This window comes from Bufo bufo, chromosome 3, assembly GCF_905171765.1.
Source record: "Bufo bufo chromosome 3, aBufBuf1.1, whole genome shotgun sequence".
Taxonomy (NCBI): domain Eukaryota; kingdom Metazoa; phylum Chordata; class Amphibia; order Anura; family Bufonidae; genus Bufo; species Bufo bufo.
In genome coordinates this window covers 305,577,894-305,596,302 of record NC_053391.1, presented here as the reverse complement: position 1 = coordinate 305,596,302, position 18,409 = coordinate 305,577,894, and the positions used below count along the sequence as shown (strand labels likewise).

At 46.4% G+C, this 18,409-nt stretch overlaps 1 protein-coding gene across 1 annotated transcript in view; it reads right to left on the bottom strand.

Annotated features, from left to right (window-relative positions):
* Window positions 1-15,714, bottom strand: part of ZNF593 (zinc finger protein 593) — a 34,283-nt gene extending 18,569 nt beyond the window's left edge. The window contains exon 1 of the mRNA XM_040424234.1: window positions 15,635-15,714. The gene's annotated coding sequence lies outside the window, so the exon portion shown is untranslated. The remainder of the gene's footprint in view (window positions 1-15,634) is intronic.
* Between the last annotated feature and the right edge of the window lie 2,695 nt (window positions 15,715-18,409).

Sequence of the window (18,409 nt, the reverse complement as noted above, 5' to 3'; positions counted from 1 at the left end):
TTTCAATGGGCATTAATTCCGGATCCGGCCTTGCGGCAAGTGTTCCGGATTTTTGGCCGGAGCAAAAAGCGCAGCATGCTGCGGTATTTTCTCCGGCCAAAAAACGTTCCGTTCCGGAACTGAAGACATCCTGATGCATCCTGAACGGATTTTTCTCCATTCAGAATGCATTAGGATAATCCTGATCAGGATTCTTCCGGCATAGAGCCCCGACGACGGAACTCTATGCCGGAAGACAACAACGCAGGTGTGAAAGAGCCCTTACACTGAGGCTGTCGGCTCTTGTTGCAGCAGTGATAAGGAGCAGAGAGATAAGAGAAGGGACAGATGACACAGAGTTTAGATTACAGGATGAATTAAATTAACCCTTTAGAATCAAATTGGCTTCTCAGGAGATATATATGTTAAAGGCATATATAGGCAGTACTACTGAATGAGATTCCTTTAACATATATATCTCCTGAGAAGCCAATTTGATTTGTGGGATCTGTGGATGGCACCGTTTAGGGGAGGGGGGGGGGGATCTGTGGATGGCACCTTTTAGGGGAGGGGGGGATCTGTGGATGGCACTGTTTAGGGGAGGGGGGGGATCTGTGGATGGCACCGTTTAGGGGAGGGGGGGGATCTGTGGATGGCACCGTTTAGGGGAGGGGGGGGGATCTGTGGATGGCACCGTTTAGGGGAGGGGGGATCTGTGGATGGCACCGTTTAGGGGAGGGGGGGGGATCTGTGGATGGCACCGTTTAGGGGAGGGGGGGGGATCTGTGGATGGCACCTTTTAGGGGAGGGGGGGGGGGGATCTGTGGATGGCACTGTTTAGGGGAGGGGGGGGATCTGTGGATGGCACTGTTTAGGGGAGGGGGGGGATCTGTGGATGGCACCGTTTAGGGGAGGGGGGGGATCTGTGGATGGCACCGTTTAGGGGAGGGGGGGGATCTGTGGATGGCACCGTTTAGGGGAGGGGGGGGGATCTGTGGATGGCACCGTTTAGGGGAGGGGGGGGGGATCTGTGGATGGCACCGTTTAGGGGAGGGAGGGGGATCAGCTCCCTGCTGCTGTGTGCACAAAGCACAGGGCAGCAGGGAGAGTGTAAAGTCCTATTCACCCTAATAGAGCTCTATTAGGATGAATATGACAAGGGTTCTACGTTCTAGCCCTTAAGGAGACTAATAGTTATTAAATAAAAAGTAAAAAAAAGTTTAAACACGCCCCCCCAAATATAGAAAACAATATATCGCAATATATATCGCATATCGCACATGCTTAAAATTATATCGCAATATAGATTTTAGGCCATATCGCCCACCCCTAGGTTGTGCAACCCCAGGCCCAACACCAGTGAACGCGTATATATGATAAGGGTAGTTGCTGATCCTCTCCTCAGCATCAGGACACCGGTCCTGCCAATGCAATGCAAAAATATGGGGTTGGAGAGAAAAAAAAAAAAAAGTATATGGGTGCTACTGCCATAAAACTACAAAAAAAAATACATAGATTAAACTACTATAACAATAAACCCAAATGGGTGTGACGCATTTCAGGGGCCGTCTGTCCAATTTCTCAAGCACCTACAGTACAGCTGCAGAATATAAATACCAAGTAGGCAGAAAACGAATTTCAATCGACTTCAAAGATTTGTAAAAAATATATAATAATTATATATATAAAAAAAAAAAAATATTATATCAAATATTCCTCAACATTATCAATAAAAAGAACAGCCCAGATTTATTCCTAGGTGAAACTTCACATGTCCTTTAATAGGTCCTGGTTTAATAGATAGCACAGACTTACCTTATACATTCTACCAATTAATCCAGAGCAGGGTGGATTTGATTTAAATCACTAGTCAGTAAGGCCTGATTTAAATCATAGTTTTCTACATGAAGACTAATTCTTGCTGGTATAACTTATAATATGCAAGTAGATGAAGATTTTTAGAATAACAACTTTTCATATTAGTTTGATTAGGTTGATTCTGCATTCATAGGTTTGTAGAAGTTAGGATTAAGGTCTTTTTCTCAACTCTGTTCATGTTATAACATTTTTGCTGTGAAGAAGAGGCATGTGATCTCTGCCGAGTCAAAAGTCAAAAGTAAACCAAGCATCTGTGATAATATCTTGTAGGTAGAGAAACTGCCCAGTAATCTTACAAAAACCTCTGGAAGAGCATGACATTGTGAATGGATTAATGGAATTACCCAAAAAATTTAACATATACAGCCTTATTCTACATAATTAAAAAAAACTTATCTTTATTTCATAATGGAATAACCTTTGGATGGTAATATATTTTCCTCAAAAAGCATTTTATATTAACCCCTTAAGGACTTAGGACGTACCGGTACGGCATGGTTCCCGAATCCTTAAGGACCCATGACGTACCGGTACGTCATGGCTTTAATTTGCTATTCCGTCGCCGCGGGGGTTAATCGGAACGGGATTTCGGCTGAAATCATTCAGCCGGCATCCCGTAACAATGCAGGGGGGGGTCATTTGACCCCCCCGTATCGACGATCGCAGAAAACCGCAGGTCAATTCAGACCTGCGGTTTTCTGCGTTTCCGGTCCATTCGGGTGTCCTGTGACCCGATGAACCGGAAAAAGACTGCGATCGGTGGCGTAATTATACACCACCTATCGCAGTCCGAGGATTTGGAGAGGCGGCGCTGGCCCTGGTGCTGAACGCTGCTGTCCAGGGTGCTGATTGGTGCAGGGGAGAGAGGCGCGAGATTCAAACTTCCTGCGCTCCTCTCTCCCCTCCTCTTCCTGTCCAGCACCCTGACCGTGCAGCACCGTCCAGCGTCCAGCTCCTGAGTCCCCCTAATCGTAGTCCATCACCCTCCTGCACCCATCGCCACCCAGGTAGGTTAGGGTCAGTGAGGGAGAGGCACCGTTAGGAAGGGAAAGAAGGGAAAAGTTAGGGAAAAAAAAAAAACTTTTACTAAACTTTCTTTTCTTTCTTTCTTTCTGATCCATCTAATCCCCAGACCCCCCCCTGCCACTTGCCCCCCCCCACCAACCCCCCACCACCACCAGCGCCCCCACCCTTCCCCCCACCAGCCCCCACCTCACCACCCCCCCCCCCCCCCCCCCCCCCCCTTACCACCCCCCCCCCCTACCACCACTTTTTTTTTTATTTTTTTTTTCTGCGTGCGCTGACTGTCCGGCACTTTTCTTTTTTTGTCCGGCCACTGTTAGCGCATCGCCCGCCTCACCGCCCCACCGCTGATCAGCGTTGTACCGCTGATCAGCAACTTTGAACTTTTTTTTTTTTCTAAACACTTGCCCCTTTTTTTTCCTTATTTAGTACGCGAACACCCGTTGCCCCCACACACACGCACATATAATAAAGTTTGCCACACACGCACACATACACGCACACACACCCATGGCCCGCCGGATGTTCTCGGCCGAGGAGGCATACGCCCAGATTGCCTCCGACTCCGAGAGCCCCAGTGAGGATGAGGATGACCCCACGTTCCTTTTGTCATCCGCATCCTCCTCATCATCATCGGATGACGATGAGCCACCAAGGCGGCGGAGACGCCGCCAGGCGGAGCCAGGGGCCCCACATGCTAGGGATCCTGTGGCCCACCCTAGTACGAGCCGCCCTGGGGTTCGTACTGGTTTCCCGGCCCACCAAATAAGTCCACCGGAGCCCCCTGCCGATGAACTTAGCTGGTGTCCCCCAGTGGACTTTGAGCCTGAGATTCCGGATTTTGCTGGCAATCCTGGAATCCAGATTCCCACAGTGGGGTTTACTGAAATTGACTATTTTAGTTTTTTTTTCAGTAACCCACTGGTGAATCTGATGGTGGAGCAGACGAATCTGTATGCCCAACAGTTCGTCGCTCAAAACCCAGGCTCATTTTTGGCTAGACCCGGTGGCTGGACGCCGGTCAGTGCAGCCGAGATGAGGACATTTTGGGGCCTCGTGCTGCATATGGGTCTAGTCCAAAAACGCAGTGTCAGACAATACTGGAGTGGGGACGTCCTATACCAGACCCCACTGTACAGTATGGTTATGACACGTCCCCGGTTTGAGGCCATCCGGAAATGTCTGCATTATTCCGATAATGCAGCATGTCCACCCCGAGGTGATCCTGCCTATGACCGGCTGTATAAGATACGGCCGGTCATCGATCACTTTGGGGCCACATTTCAGCAGGCCTACGTACCTGGAAGGGAGGTCGCGGTTGATGAGTCTCTCGTTGCGTTCAAGGGGAGACTCAGTTTCCGCCAATATATTCCCACAAAGCGGGCGAGGTATGGCGTGAAGCTATACAAAATTTGTGAGAGTACCTCAGGGTACACTTACAAATTTCGTGTGTACGAGGGGCGAGATTCCCGGATTCAACCCCCAGAATGTCCCCCCACTCTGGGTGTTACCGGGAAACTCGTGTGGGACCTTATGTACCCACTGCTGGATAACGGTTACCACTTGTACGTGGACAACTTTTATACCAGCATTCCCTTGTTCAGGTCCCTTGCCGCCAGATCCACGTTCGCTTGTGGGACCGTGCGGAAAAATCAACGCGGCCTCCCTGCCCACCCCCTCCAGGTACCTATCCCCAGGGGTGAGACCCGTGCACTTACCAGTGGAAACCTGTTGCTGGTCAGATATAAGGACAAGAGGGATGTCCTTATGCTGTCCACAATCCACGGTAACAGCACCACCCCAGTCCCTGTGCGAGGTACCGCGGCAACGGTCCTCAAGCCCGATTGTATCGTCGACTACAATCGGTATATGGGAGGAGTTGATCTCTCTGATCAAGTCCTCAAGCCATATAATGCCATGCGCAAAACCCGGGCATGGTACAAAAAAGTTGCGGTCTACTTGGTGCAGGTTGCCATGTACAACTCTTTTGTACTATCCCGAAGCGCTGGCAGCACAGGGACATTCCTCCAATTCTATGAGGCAGTCCTCAAAGACCTGATCTTTTCGGACCGGGAAAGAGCAGGCCGGAGTACCTCGGGAATTGGAGGCGCCCGGATCGTCCCTGGCCAACACTTTCCAGGTGTGGTCCCCCATACTGGAAAGAAGGGACGAACCCAAAAAAGATGCAGAGTGTGTCACAAGAGGGGGATACGGAAGGACACCACTACTCAATGTGACACGTGCCCCGATCATCCGGGCCTCTGCATTATCAATTGCTTCAGGGAGTATCACACTTCCATGGAGTACTAAATTTTTATAATCCCCAACAGTCCACTAGAGAACATAAAAAACTATGGCTCTCAGACTTTGGAGACACGGAAACAATTTTTTTTCCCCAAAAAAATATTAGTTTTAGAGCAGGCATCCTCAAACTGCGGCCCTCCAGATGTTGTAAAACTATAACTCCCAGCATGCCCAGACAACCTACAGCCATCAGCAGGGCATGGTGGGAATTGTAGTTTTACAACATCTGGAGGGCCGCAGTTTTTAGGATGCCTGCTTAGTGTCTCCAAAGTCTGAGAGCCATACATATTGGGCATCGTCGCGTGCGTAAAAGTCGTCGCTATAAAAATAACTTTTGACCAAACGCCTCGGATGAACGGTGTTAAAAATATAAAATAAAAACGGTGCCAAAACACCCATTTTTGGGCAAAATTTCCATTTGAATCCTTTTTGCCGGTAATAAAGCAAGGGTTAACAGCCAAACAAAACTCAATATTTATGGCCCTGATTCTGTAGTTTGCAGAAACACCCCATATGTGGTCGTAAATGGCTATATAGCCGCACGGCAGGGCATAGAACGAAGGGAACTCCATACGGTTTCTGGAAGGCAGATTTTGATGGACAGTTTTTTTTTTGACACCATGTTCCATTAGAAGCCCCCCCTGATGTAGCCTAGACTAGAAACTCCAAAAAAGTGACCCCATCTAAGAAACTACACCCCTCAAGGTATTCAAAAGTTACTTTACAAACTATGTTAACCCTTTAGGTGTTCCACAAAACTAAATAGCGAATGTAGAAACAATTTTTAATTTTTTTTTTTGTTACATTGCCTCAAAAAAGCGTAATGAAGAGCAACTAAAAATCATATTTACCCCTAAAATAGTCCCAAAACAACAACCACCTGATCCCGTAGTTTCCTAGATGGGGTCACTTTTATGGAGTTTCTACTCTAGGGGTGCATCAGGGGGCTTGAAAGGGTACATGATGTAAATAAACCAGTCCAGCAAAATCTGCCTTCCAAAAACCATATGACGTTCCCCTTCTTCTATGTCCTGCCGTTTAGCCAAATAGTAGTTTACGACCACATATGGGGTGTTTCTGCAAACTACAGAATCAGGGCAACCCATTTTAAGTTTTGTTTGGCAGTTAACTCTTGTTTTACTCCTGGAATAAATTGATTATATTGGAAAATTTTCCAAAAAATAGAAATTTCTAAATTGTTTCTCCATCTGTCAATAACTCTTGTGGAACACCTAAAGGGTTAACAAAGTTTGTAAACCCAGTTTTGAATACCTTGAGGGGTGTACTTTCTTAGATGGAGTCACTTTTTTGAAATTTCTATTCTAGGGGTGCAACAGGGGGCTTCAAATGGGACATGGTATAAACAAAACCAGTCCTGCAAAATCTGCCTTCCAAAACCCATATGGTGTTCCCCTCCTTCTATGTGCTCCCGTTTGGCCAAACAGTAGTTTACGACCACATATGGGGTGTTTTTGCAAACTACAGAATCAGGGCAACCCATTTTGAGTTTTGTTTGGCAGTTAACCCCTGTTTTACTCCTGGAAAAAATTGATTATATTGGAAAATTTTCCAAAAAATTGAAATTTCTAAATTGTTTCTCCATCTGCCAATAACTCTTGTGGAGCACCTAAAGGGTTAACAAAGTTTGTAAACCCAGTTTTGAATACCTTGAGGGGTGTACTTTCTTAGATGGAGTCACTTTTTTGAAATTTCTATTCTAGGGGTGCAACAGGGGGCTTCAAATGGGACATGGTATAAACAAAACCAGTCCTGCAAAATCTGCCTTCCAAAACCCATATGGTGTTCCCCTCCTTCTATGTGCTCCCGTTTGGCCAAACAGTAGTTTACGACCACATATGGGGTGTTTTTGCAAACTACAGAATCAGGGCAACCCATTTTGAGTTTTGTTTGGCAGTTAACCCCTGTTTTACTCCTGGAAAAAATTGATTATATTGGAAAATTTTCCAAAAAAATTGAAATTTCTAAATTGTTTCTCCATCTGCCAATAACTCTTGTGGAGCACCTAAAGGGTTAACAAAGTTTGTAAACCCAGTTTTGAATACCTTGAGGGGTGTACTTTCTTAGATGGAGTCACTTTTTTGAAATTTCTATTCTAGGGGTGCAACAGGGGGCTTCAAATGGGACATGGTATAAACAAAACCAGTCCTGCAAAATCTGCCTTCCAAAACCCATATGGTGTTCCCCTCCTTCTATGTGCTCCCGTTTGGCCAAACAGTAGTTTACGACCACATATGGGGTGTTTTTGCAAACTACAGAATCAGGGCAACCCATTTTGAGTTTTGTTTGGCAGTTAACCCCTGTTTTACTCCTGGAAAAAATTGATTATATTGGAAAATTTTCCAAAAAATTGAAATTTCTAAATTGTTTCTCCATCGGCCAATAACTCTTGTGGACCACCTAAAGGGTTAACAAAGTTTGTAAACCCAGTTTTGAATACCTTGAGGGGTGTACTTTCTTAGATGGAGTCACTTTTTTGAAATTTCTATTCTAGGGGTGCAACAGGGGGCTTCAAATGGGACATGGTATAAACAAAACCAGTCCTGCAAAATCTGCCTTCCAAAACCCATATGGTGTTCCCCTTCTTCTATGTGCTCCCGTTCGGCCAAACAGTAGTTTACGACCACATATGGGGTGTTTCTGCAAACTACAGAATCGGGGCAACCCATTTTGAGTTTTGTTTGGCAGTTAACCCTTGTTTTACTCATGGAAAAAATTGATTATATTGGAAAATTTTCCAAAAAATTTAAATTTCAAAATTGTTTCTCCATCTGCCATTAACTCTTGTGGAAGACCTAAAGGGTTAATAAAGTTTGAAAAAACAGTTTTGAATACCTTGAGGGGTGTAGTTTCTAGAATGGGGTCATTTTTGGGAGGTTTCTATTATCTAAGCCTCACAATATGACTTCAAACCTGAACTGGTCCATAAAAAGTGGGATTTTGAAGATTTCTGAAAATTTCAAAATTTGCTTCTAAACTTCTAAGCCTTGTAACATCCCCAAAAAATAAAATATCATTCCCAAAATGCTGCAAACATGAAGTAGACATATGGGGAATGTAAAGTCATCACAATTTTTGGGGGTATTACTATGTATTACAGAGGTAGAGAAACTGAAACTTTGAAATTTGCTAATTTTTAAAAATTTTCGGTAAAAATTGTATTTTTTTATGCAAAAAAATTAACTTTTTTGACCCAATTTTAGCAGTGTCATGAAGTACAATATGTGACGAAAAAACAATCTCAGAACGGCCTGGGTAAGTCAAAGCGTTTTAAAGTTATGAGCACTTAAAGTGACACTGGTCAGATTTGCAAAAAATGGCCAAGTCCTTAAGGTGAAATAGGGCCGAGTCCTTAAGGGGTTAAAAAAAAAAATCCGATTTTTTTTATTTATTTTTTAAAATCATAGATTTTTATCCACCCTGATCCAGAGTAACGAGTTTATATATAGAGTAGATTCTCTGGTCACTAGTGTTTGAATCCTATTCCTGATCCTGCTAGATATCTGTACTTATAAGATAAGCCTGACCTGGGTGGGATCTTTATTGAGATACAGTTTGGTTACTCCCTTCAGAATATTAGAACGGCATTTATCAAGAAAATTACCACTGTATACTAAAACTGGTTTTATGGTTGTAGAGCCCATATACTCATTTTCCCCTAAATATTTTTGCACTGCATTGTAGGACCTCTGTCCTGATCCTGGAGAGTAGACCTTTACCATATCTACATTTTCACTGGTGCTGTGCCTGTGGTTGCACAACCAGATCCGTTAATATTGTGGGCCAGACTTCTCTACACGATCACCCAGGGAAGCACCCTTGTGTTTTTAATTTCTTCATACAGGGACAGCTGGAAATTTACCAGGTTGGTGAACCGAAAGTTTTGTTTTTTTCACCATTATTGGCTGCTGGACCCTGGATTGAACACTTACATTATAGATTTCTTCCTCAACAGAACCTCAGCCTGGGATAACTTATGGCTGTGTTACACCTGCCGATTCTGCAGGCAATTGTCGGGAAGGAAGCATTTACTTCCCGGCAATTGCCTGCTCGCTAGCGGAGGAGACCACTGTCATTATATGCGATCTCCTCCTCACTATAGGGAGGAGTGATTATTATGCCATCGCTCGTCTCCATGCTGTCTAGTTACTTGCCGACAACAGATCGTGATTAGACAGAACCATCTGCCCAATGAACGAGCGTTTGCTCGTACATCAGGTAGGCGCCGGCAGTATTAGGCCTCATGCACACGACCGTTGTGTGCATCCGCGTCCGTTCCGTCATTTTTCACAGTTTAGCGGAGGTCCCATTCATTTCTATGGAGCTGTGAAAAAAACTGATAGTCCTCAGTTTTTTCTCCGCGTCCGTGATTCCAGTCCGTCAAAAAAATATAACCTTTCCTTCCTATTCTTGTCAGTGGAAAACAGAGGACGGACCCATTCAAGTCAATGGGTCCGTCAAAAATAACAGATGCACAACTGGTATGTCATCCGTGTCCGTTTTTTTCTACAAGACCTTGGTGCAATAAAACCACACTTTTCATTAACCTTCCTTTTTTTTCCCCTGTCAGACAAAAAAAAAAAAAAGACACAAGGAAACACAACTGAAGCAAAATCGGACACGGACCACTGAAGCCAAATCACTGACAGTCAAAAAACACTGTGTCTGCATGAGGCCTTACACTGCTAGATCATCGCTAATGAGTGTTACTACGAACACCCATCAGCAATCATATGGCATAAAATCTGCCAATGCAATACAGGCTTAAAGGCTATGTACACATTCAGAGGCAATTTTTGTTTATGACTGCATTTTACTCATTTTTGGCTAAAAATCATATTTTCAATTGGCTTTTATTAAAAATATTGAGCGTTTCTGTCACAAGTACCCCCCGTGGCAGTATTGCGGCCCGCAATACACGGGGCACCGACCGTGTGCATTCCGCATCACGGAACGGATCCCTATGGAAGCACTACGGAGTGCTTTCGTGGGGTTTCGTTCTGTGCTTCCGTTCCGCAAAAAGATAGAACTTGTCCTATCTTTTTGCGGGACGGACGGATCGGAGACCCACATTCAAGTGAATGGGGTCGAGATCCGCATGCGGCATCCTCGCGGTCGGTGCCCGTGCATTGCGGACCACAATTTTCGTGTGCAAGAGGCCTAACTGCGTGACTGGTACTTTCACTTTGTGCTGGTCATCTAATAACCCTCATCTCTAAACTATTAAGAGGTCGTAAACACTTATTTAAGCCACATTCTTATCAGTAAGATAAAGATTGAGCTTTAATAAGTGTTTATAAGGTCTGAGAGCAGAGATAAGGAGCCCGTCAGCTCCCCAACTGATGGAAAAGACAGAAAATTCAGAGGTTGCTACTAGAGCATCTCATCTCTGTACAGAAAAATAGGGCTCAATATTTTTAATAAAGACCAATTCAAAAAAATGATTTTTAGTTCAAAATCAGTACAATGCAATAATAAAAAAAAGTCGCCACAAAAGTGTACATAGCCTTTAAATAATTGAACTTACCAATGCAGATCTGAATGGGACTCAAAGGGTAATCTGTATGGCTCAAACTTCGGCTGCCAATATAAAATTGTTGACTAACTTATTTTTGGAGTTAGAAGACTATTAAAAAACATGCAGTTGATGTCAGGTTTTTCAAACTGTATTTGAAGGACATCATCCCAAGGACTTAGAATTCCTTTTTTGTCTTTCTTCCAGGATGCTGCCGAATTTACCAAACAGTGGAAGGAATATTTAGAAACCTGCTCCAGGTGTATCACCAAACGCTCCTCCTTGGCTTCCATTGTCCTAGTTAGGAGCATAATGGATTCATTGCTGCCATTCAGCGGAGTTCGGCACACTGAATAAAACTACATCGAACAGACTTGAGAAATTTGAATTTAAATTTAATACATAAAAAAAAGCAAATAAATGTAATAGAAATAAGAGACTACTCAGCCAGTCAAATTAGGAAGTGGCCTAGGAATACTAGTGAATGTGATAATATTAATCGGGGACATATACATAAATGGGGTCAGTCATCAAACTGATGTAAAGTAGAACTGGCTTAGGCTACTTTCACACTTGCGGCAGTGTGATCCGGCGGGCAGTTCCATCGTCGGAACTGCCCGCCGGATCCGCCGCTGACTGAAAGCATTTGTGAGACGGATCCGGGTGCGGATCCGTCTCACAAATGCATTGCAAGGACGGATCCGTCTCTCCGCTTGTCATGCGGACCGACGGATCCGTCTTGTAAATTTTTTAACATTTTTACCGATCTGCGCATGCGCATACCGGAAGGACGGATCCGGCGCTAATTCATTCCTATGGGAAAAAATGCCGGATCCGGCGTTCAGGCAAGTCTTCAGTTTTTTTCGCCGGAGAGAAAACCGTAGCATGCTGCGGTTTTCTCTTTTGCCTGATCAGTCAAAACGACTGAATTGAAGACATCCTGATGCAAACTGAACGGATTACTCTCCATTCAGAATGCATGGGGATATACCTGATCAGTTATTTTCCGGTATAGAGCCCCTTTGACGGAACTCTATGCCGGAAAAGAACAACGCAAGTGTGAAAGTAGCCTAAGGGCTCTTTCACACCTGCGTTATTGTCTTCCGGCATAGAGTTCCGTCGTCGGGGCTCTATGCCGGAAGAATCCTGATCAGGATTATCCTAATGCATTCTGAATGGAGAGTAATCCGTTCAGGATGCATCAGGATGTCTTCAGTTCCGGTACGGAACGTTTGTTGGCCGGAGAAAATACCGCAGCATGCTGCGCTTTTTGCTCCGGCCAAAAATCCGGAACACTTGCCGCAAGGCCGGATCCGGAATTAATGCCCATTGGAAGGCATTGATCCGGATCCGGCCTTAAGCTAAACGTCGTTTCGGCGCATTGCCGGAGCCGACATTTAGCTTTTTCAGAGTGGTTACCATGGCTGCCGGGACGCTAAAGTCCTGACAGCCATGGTAAGTGTAGTGGGGAGCGGGGGAGCAGTGTACTTACCGTCCGTGCGGCTCCCCGGGCGCTCCAGAGTGACGTCAGGGCGCCCCAAGCGCATGGATCACGTGATCGCATGGATCACGTCATCCATGCGCATGGGGCGCTCTGACGTCATTCTGGAGCGCCCCGGGAGCCGCACGGACTGTAAGTATACCGCTCCCCTGCTCCCCGCTCCTACTATGGCAACCAGGACTTTAATAGCGTCCTGGGTGCCATAGTAACACTGAAAGCATTTGGAAGACGGTTCCGTCTTCAAATGCTTTCAGTACACTTGCGTTTTTCCGGATCCGGAGTGTAATTCCGGCAAGTGGAGTACACGCCGGATCCGGACAACGCAAGTGTGAAAGAGGCCTTAGCCAACCTTTCATTTTCCAAAGGAGTTGTCAAAAATGAAAGGTGGAATTTGGGCAAGCCAATTCTACTTTACACCAGTTTGGTAAATGACCCCATAAATACCTAAACATACCACAAAATCTGGATCTAGCAGTGGCAATACCCCTACTTCACATGGCCGCACTGTTGTTAATTCCAAGATGAAGAAAAATACCAAAATGAATGCCAAAAATACATTTCTCCAGAAGTAAAAAAAAATACTGCATTGCCTGAACAGAGTTCTGCTTTAAAAAAAATCTAAAGGAGAGAACTTCGGTGTCAGGCAGGGAGAGAACGTCCATGTGGTAGGGCCATATCTCTGCACTGCCATTTTAAACCATCAGTGCAAAGATCAAGTGTGCAATTAACATGCAGCTGCTAGAGCGGGAAGCCGCCATCAGTGACAGGAGGGCTCCCCGTAGAGACTACGGCAAGGAGCGGATGTATACAGATCAGGAACTGCAATGCTGCTTTCTGGATCCAGTCCCTGCAGTCATGTGATCACCCGGGTCAGGAGCTGCTGGGCGTTAGAAGACCCAGCTCAGCTCTGCAGGAGTAGAACGCTGGAGGTTGCTGCTATGTCTGCCCCAGTTACCGATGAAATCAGAAAGTAATGTTAAATGTCCCCCAAAGGGCTTGTATGACCTTATTGGGGGAGGGGGCACAAAGTGTAAAAAAGAAATGAATAAAAAGTGTTTAAGGGCTCATTCAGACAAAGGTATATTTGTGCCCGTATCCGTGGATAATGGATGCAGACCCATTCATTTCCAGATGCTGTCCGCATCTGTACTCCCGTCCCATTACCCTGCAAAAAAGATAGAACATGTCCTATTCTTGTCGGACAAGAAAAGGCATTTCTATCAGAAGGCTGGCTGTTCTGCAAAATGCAGAATGTACACGGCCGGTATCAGTGTTTTGCGGACCACAAAAACTAATACGGTCATCTGAATGAGCCCTTATAAAATCAACTAGTGTAAAAAAATAAAAAATAAAAACCTCTTCCCCTCATTGAGTCATTTATTACTGTAAAAAATAGATAGACTAGATATTACTGCTTCCATAACAACCGGCTCTATTAAAAATATCACATAATCTATCCTTTCAGATGGATGCCATAAAAGAAATTTAAAACCTGTTAGAACAACCATTTTTTGGTCACCTCACCTCCAAAAAAAAACATGACAATCTGCACCATAAAAATATCAAATGATCAACCCCATCAGGTGTACATCATTTATAAGAAAAAAAATATATTGAGTCACCTCAGGCTTTCACACTAGCGTTGTTTAAATCCGGCGTTCAATTCCGACACCGGAACTGCCCGCCGGATCCGGAAAAACGTGTGAAAATGGATTACATTTGAATCCTGATCAAGATTTTGATCACAATGAAAAAATGCATTGGAAAAAACGGATCCGCCATTTATGGACTTTAACTTTTTTTTCACATTTTTCGGGTTTAACATGCAAAAGCCGGATCCGGTTTGACTGAACACACAGCGCCGGATCCGGCGTTAATGCAAGTCAATGAGAAAAAGACCGGATCCAGCGTTCAGTCAAAGTGTTCAGGATTTTTGGCCAGAGGTAAAAATACAACATGCTACGTTTTTCTGAAAAGCCTGATCAGTCAAAAAGACTGAACTGAAGACATCCTGATGCATCCTGAACGGATTACTCTCCATTCAGAATGCATTAGGGCTCTTTCACACTTGCGTTCTTGTCTTCCGGCATAGAGTTCCGTCGTCGGGGCTCTATGCCGGAAGAATCCTGATCAGTTTTATCCTAATGCATTCTGAATGGAGAGAAATCCGTTCAGGATGCATCAGGATGTCTTCAGTTCCGGAACGGAACGTTTGTTGGCCGGAGAAAATACTGAAGCATGCTGCGCTTTTTGCTCCGGCCAAAAATCCGGAACACTTGCCGCAAGGCCGGATCCGGAATTAATGCCCATTGGAAAGCATTGATCCGGATCCGGCCTTAAGCTAAACGTCGTTTCGGCGCATTGCCGGAGCCGACATTTAGCTTTTTCTGAATGGTTACCATGGCTGCCGGGACGCTAAAGTCCTGGCAGCCATGGTAAGTGTAGTGGGGAGCGGGGGAGCAGTGTACTTACCGTCCGTGCGGCTCCCCGGGCGCTCCAGAGTGACGTCAGGGCGCCCCAAGCGCATGGATCACGTGATCCATGCGCTTGGGGCGCCCTGACGTCATTCTGGAGCGCCCGGGGAGCCGAACGGACTGCAAGTATACTGCTCCCCCGATCCCCACTACTACTATGGCAACCAGGACTTTAATAGCGTCCTGGGTGCCATAGTAACACTAAAAGCATTTGGAAGACGGCTCCGTCTTCAAATGCTTTCAGTACACTTGCGTTTTTCCGGATCCGGCAGGCACCTCCGGCAACGGAAGTGCACGCCGGATCCCAACAACGCAAGTGTGAAAGAGGCCTTAGGATAAAACTGATCAGTTCTTTTCCGGTATTGAGCCCCTAGGACGGAACTCAGCGCCGGAAAAGAAAAACGCTAGTGTGAAAGTACCCTCACCTTCCAAAAAACATAATATTAAGCGATCCAAAAATCTTATATACCCTAAAGTGGTACCAATGAAATCAACTCACACAAAAATTAACTGCAATAATTTCACCGCAATCTCCTTTTCCGACTATATGGCTTTATACTACACCGCCCAACGTGGCTGAAAGGGCCAAGATGAGACAATCCACCAGGAAACGCTTCTCAGGTACACAGCCACATGTATTTTGTGGTCTGCAAAATATGTATGACGTTGGTGATGTCCCTATTACATCTGTTTGTTTGTTTTTTGGTGGACACATTGATTACATTGAAGTCAATGCTCCCGCTCCCGTATGGAATTGTTGGTTGAGCAATTCTACGATCTTACAAACATTCACCATGAAATTCAGACTGAATCCTAACAATTTCTATCAAATTTTTTTTACTAAGCAGGTGACAGCAATAGCAAAATGAGATCCACTCAGCATTACTACTACATCCTGCGCCTGTGGTGACAGAAAACCTTGTCTTCCACACAACAACTCACCTAACTTCAGTACTGTTCGGGCTCGTCACCATGCTGCAAAGAAAGAAGCGTTTTAACACTAGAGAACACATCACTAATTGTCTCCTCATTTGCCTTTTACGCTATAGCCTAGTGGCCATTTTACCGTGGTCTATGTCATACACAATACATTGTATCACTACAAGAAAATGTCCTCCTCCATCGAAGACAGCGGAACGCTCACCACAGCCAGTGACTCATAATAATAGCGCAGCTAGAATGGAGTTGTTTAGAGGTCTGTGACGTCACTGGTCACATGACCAAATGCAGGAAGTGCAGACAAATTCCGACTGCAGGAGCTTGTGAAAGGAGGAGGGGCTGTGTGTGCCTGCAAGTAGACCTGTAAGGGCTGTTTCACACAAGCGAGTCCATTGCGGGACTCACGCTCCGTGTGTGAGTGTGATCCTCCACTCTGGACTTGCAGCATTATCATGATTTATTAATGCGATGTGTCTCTGAATGGCCTTATTTCTACAGAATCATACTGACAGCTTTATGTCACTGTGATTCTGTGGAAAAAAGGCCATGAAGAGACACCGCATTATAAATCATGATAATGCCGTTGTTCCGTTAGATTTCCCTACCCTCGTCACTTCCTGCTGTGACGCGGCCGCATCAGACATGACATGAAGGAGGTGTGCCGCGCAGGCGCACAACAACGGGGTAGGGAAATTTCACAGCAGAGTTAGCTAGACACCGGCCGACACTGCGCATGCGCCGGGAGCCTCACCAGTGGTTAGGGTAGGGAAAAATTACGGGCCAGTGATTTTTCCCTACCCTAACTGCTGGTGAGGCTCCCTGCGCATGCGCAGTGTCGGACGGTGTCCAGCTGAGAACATCCATCCAATCACCGCGCCTGCGGACTGGTCCGTAATTTTTCCCTACCCTAACTGCTGGTGAGGCTCCCTGCGCATGCGCAGTGTCGGCCGGTGTCCAGCTGAGAACATCCATCCGATCACCGCGCTGGCGGACTGGTCCGTAATTTTTCCCTACCCTAACTGCTGGTGAGGCTCCTGGCGCATGCGCAGTGTCGGCCGGTGTCCAGCTGAGAACATCCATCCGATCACCGTGCCTGCGGACTGGTCCGTAATTTTTCCCTACCCTAACCGCTGGTGAGGCTCCCGGCGCATGCGCAGTGTCGGCCGGTGTCCAGCTGAGAACATCCATCCGATCACCGCGCCTGCGGACTGGTCCGTAATTTTTCCCTACCCTAACCGCTGGTGAGGCTCCTGGCGCATGCGCAGTGTCGGCCGGTGTCCAGCTGAGAACATCCATCCGATCACCACGTGCCTGCGGACTGGTCCGTAATTTTTCCCTACCCTAACCGCTGGTGAGGCTCCCGGCGCATGCGCAGTGTCGGCCGGTGTCCAGCTGAGAACATCCATCCGATCACCGCGCCTGCGGACTGGTCCGTAATTTTTCCCTACCATAACCGCTGGTGAGGCTCCCGGCGCATGCGCAGTGTCGGCCGGTGTCCAGATAACTCTGCTGTGAAATTTCTCTACCCCGTAGTTGTGCGCCTGCGCGGCACACCTCCTCACGTCATGTCCGGTGAGGGAAATCTAACGGAACACCGTGCGCTCCTCCAAGTCCAGAGCAGAGGATCACACTCGCACACGGAGTGTGAGTCCCGCAATGGACTAAGGGAAGATGTGGTGCAGTCCTGGAGTACACAAAGCTTCATGGGGAGCAGGTGAGGGACAGCATATGGAGCTCATATATTGGGGGGCAGGTGGAGCACTCAGGGGCTGTGGGGTTCAAGTGGAGTGGAATCTGGTGCAATTACGGGGGTTTATAGTACAGATCCGGGTGTATTCTGGGGGGCAGATCTTGGGGGGGGGCTTTATGGGGTGTAAATCTTTGAGTATGGGGCATGTGGTGTATTCTTGGGACATGAGGGGCAGATCTTGGGGGGGCTTTATGGGGTGTAAATCTGTGAGGGGGGCATGTGGTGTATTTTCGGGCCATGAGGGAGGGTATAGATCTGTGGAAGAGCTTTATGTAGTGTAAATCTGTGGGGAATGTGGTGTATTCTGGGGCTATGAGAGAGCAGATCTGGGGTGGGGGTTATGGGGTGTAAGGGTCCATTCACACATTGCTGGTGTCCGTGTTTTGGCGACCTATTCGGGGGGGTACTATCTGTACCTTGGGGACCGTTCGCTGAAGAGGCATGAGCAGCAGTCGGTGGATGTGGGGTGCAGACTATGGTGTGCATATCTTCTGTCAGGTCTATGTGAGAGAAGGGCACATGGTGAGAATTGTGTGTTTTGTAGGACACATGATCAGACAGTAGTACTTGGGGGAGCAGTCTAGCTAGATGGGGTGACCTGGGGTGCAGTACCTGGTCCTGGGGCATATGGGGTCAGCAGGGAGTATTGTGTGGAAGCCATTAAGATCAGACAAGGAGATTGAGTGCAAGAGTGAGGTCATATGTGGGGGCAGTGTGTGTGGGAAAAGAGGTCAGTGGGGACTACGGTGTGTGGGACCCATGCAGATCAAACAAGGGGTTCTCGTGCTGCTGTCTGTGGGAGTGGGTTGACATGAGTGGCCCTGGCAATGTGCAGTATGTTTGGGTATATGTGACCCATGCAGGGGTACTTGTCCATCTGCCTGCTAGAGTGGGGTGGCATGAGGAGTGGTCCTAGGACTTTTTAGTGTAGTCTCTAAAGTCAGGGGGCCGTCAGTTGTAGTATGTTTATGGGGAATAGGAACTACACCGTCTGGAGTAGGGAGTGTTGCTCTGAATTAGCTCAAGGC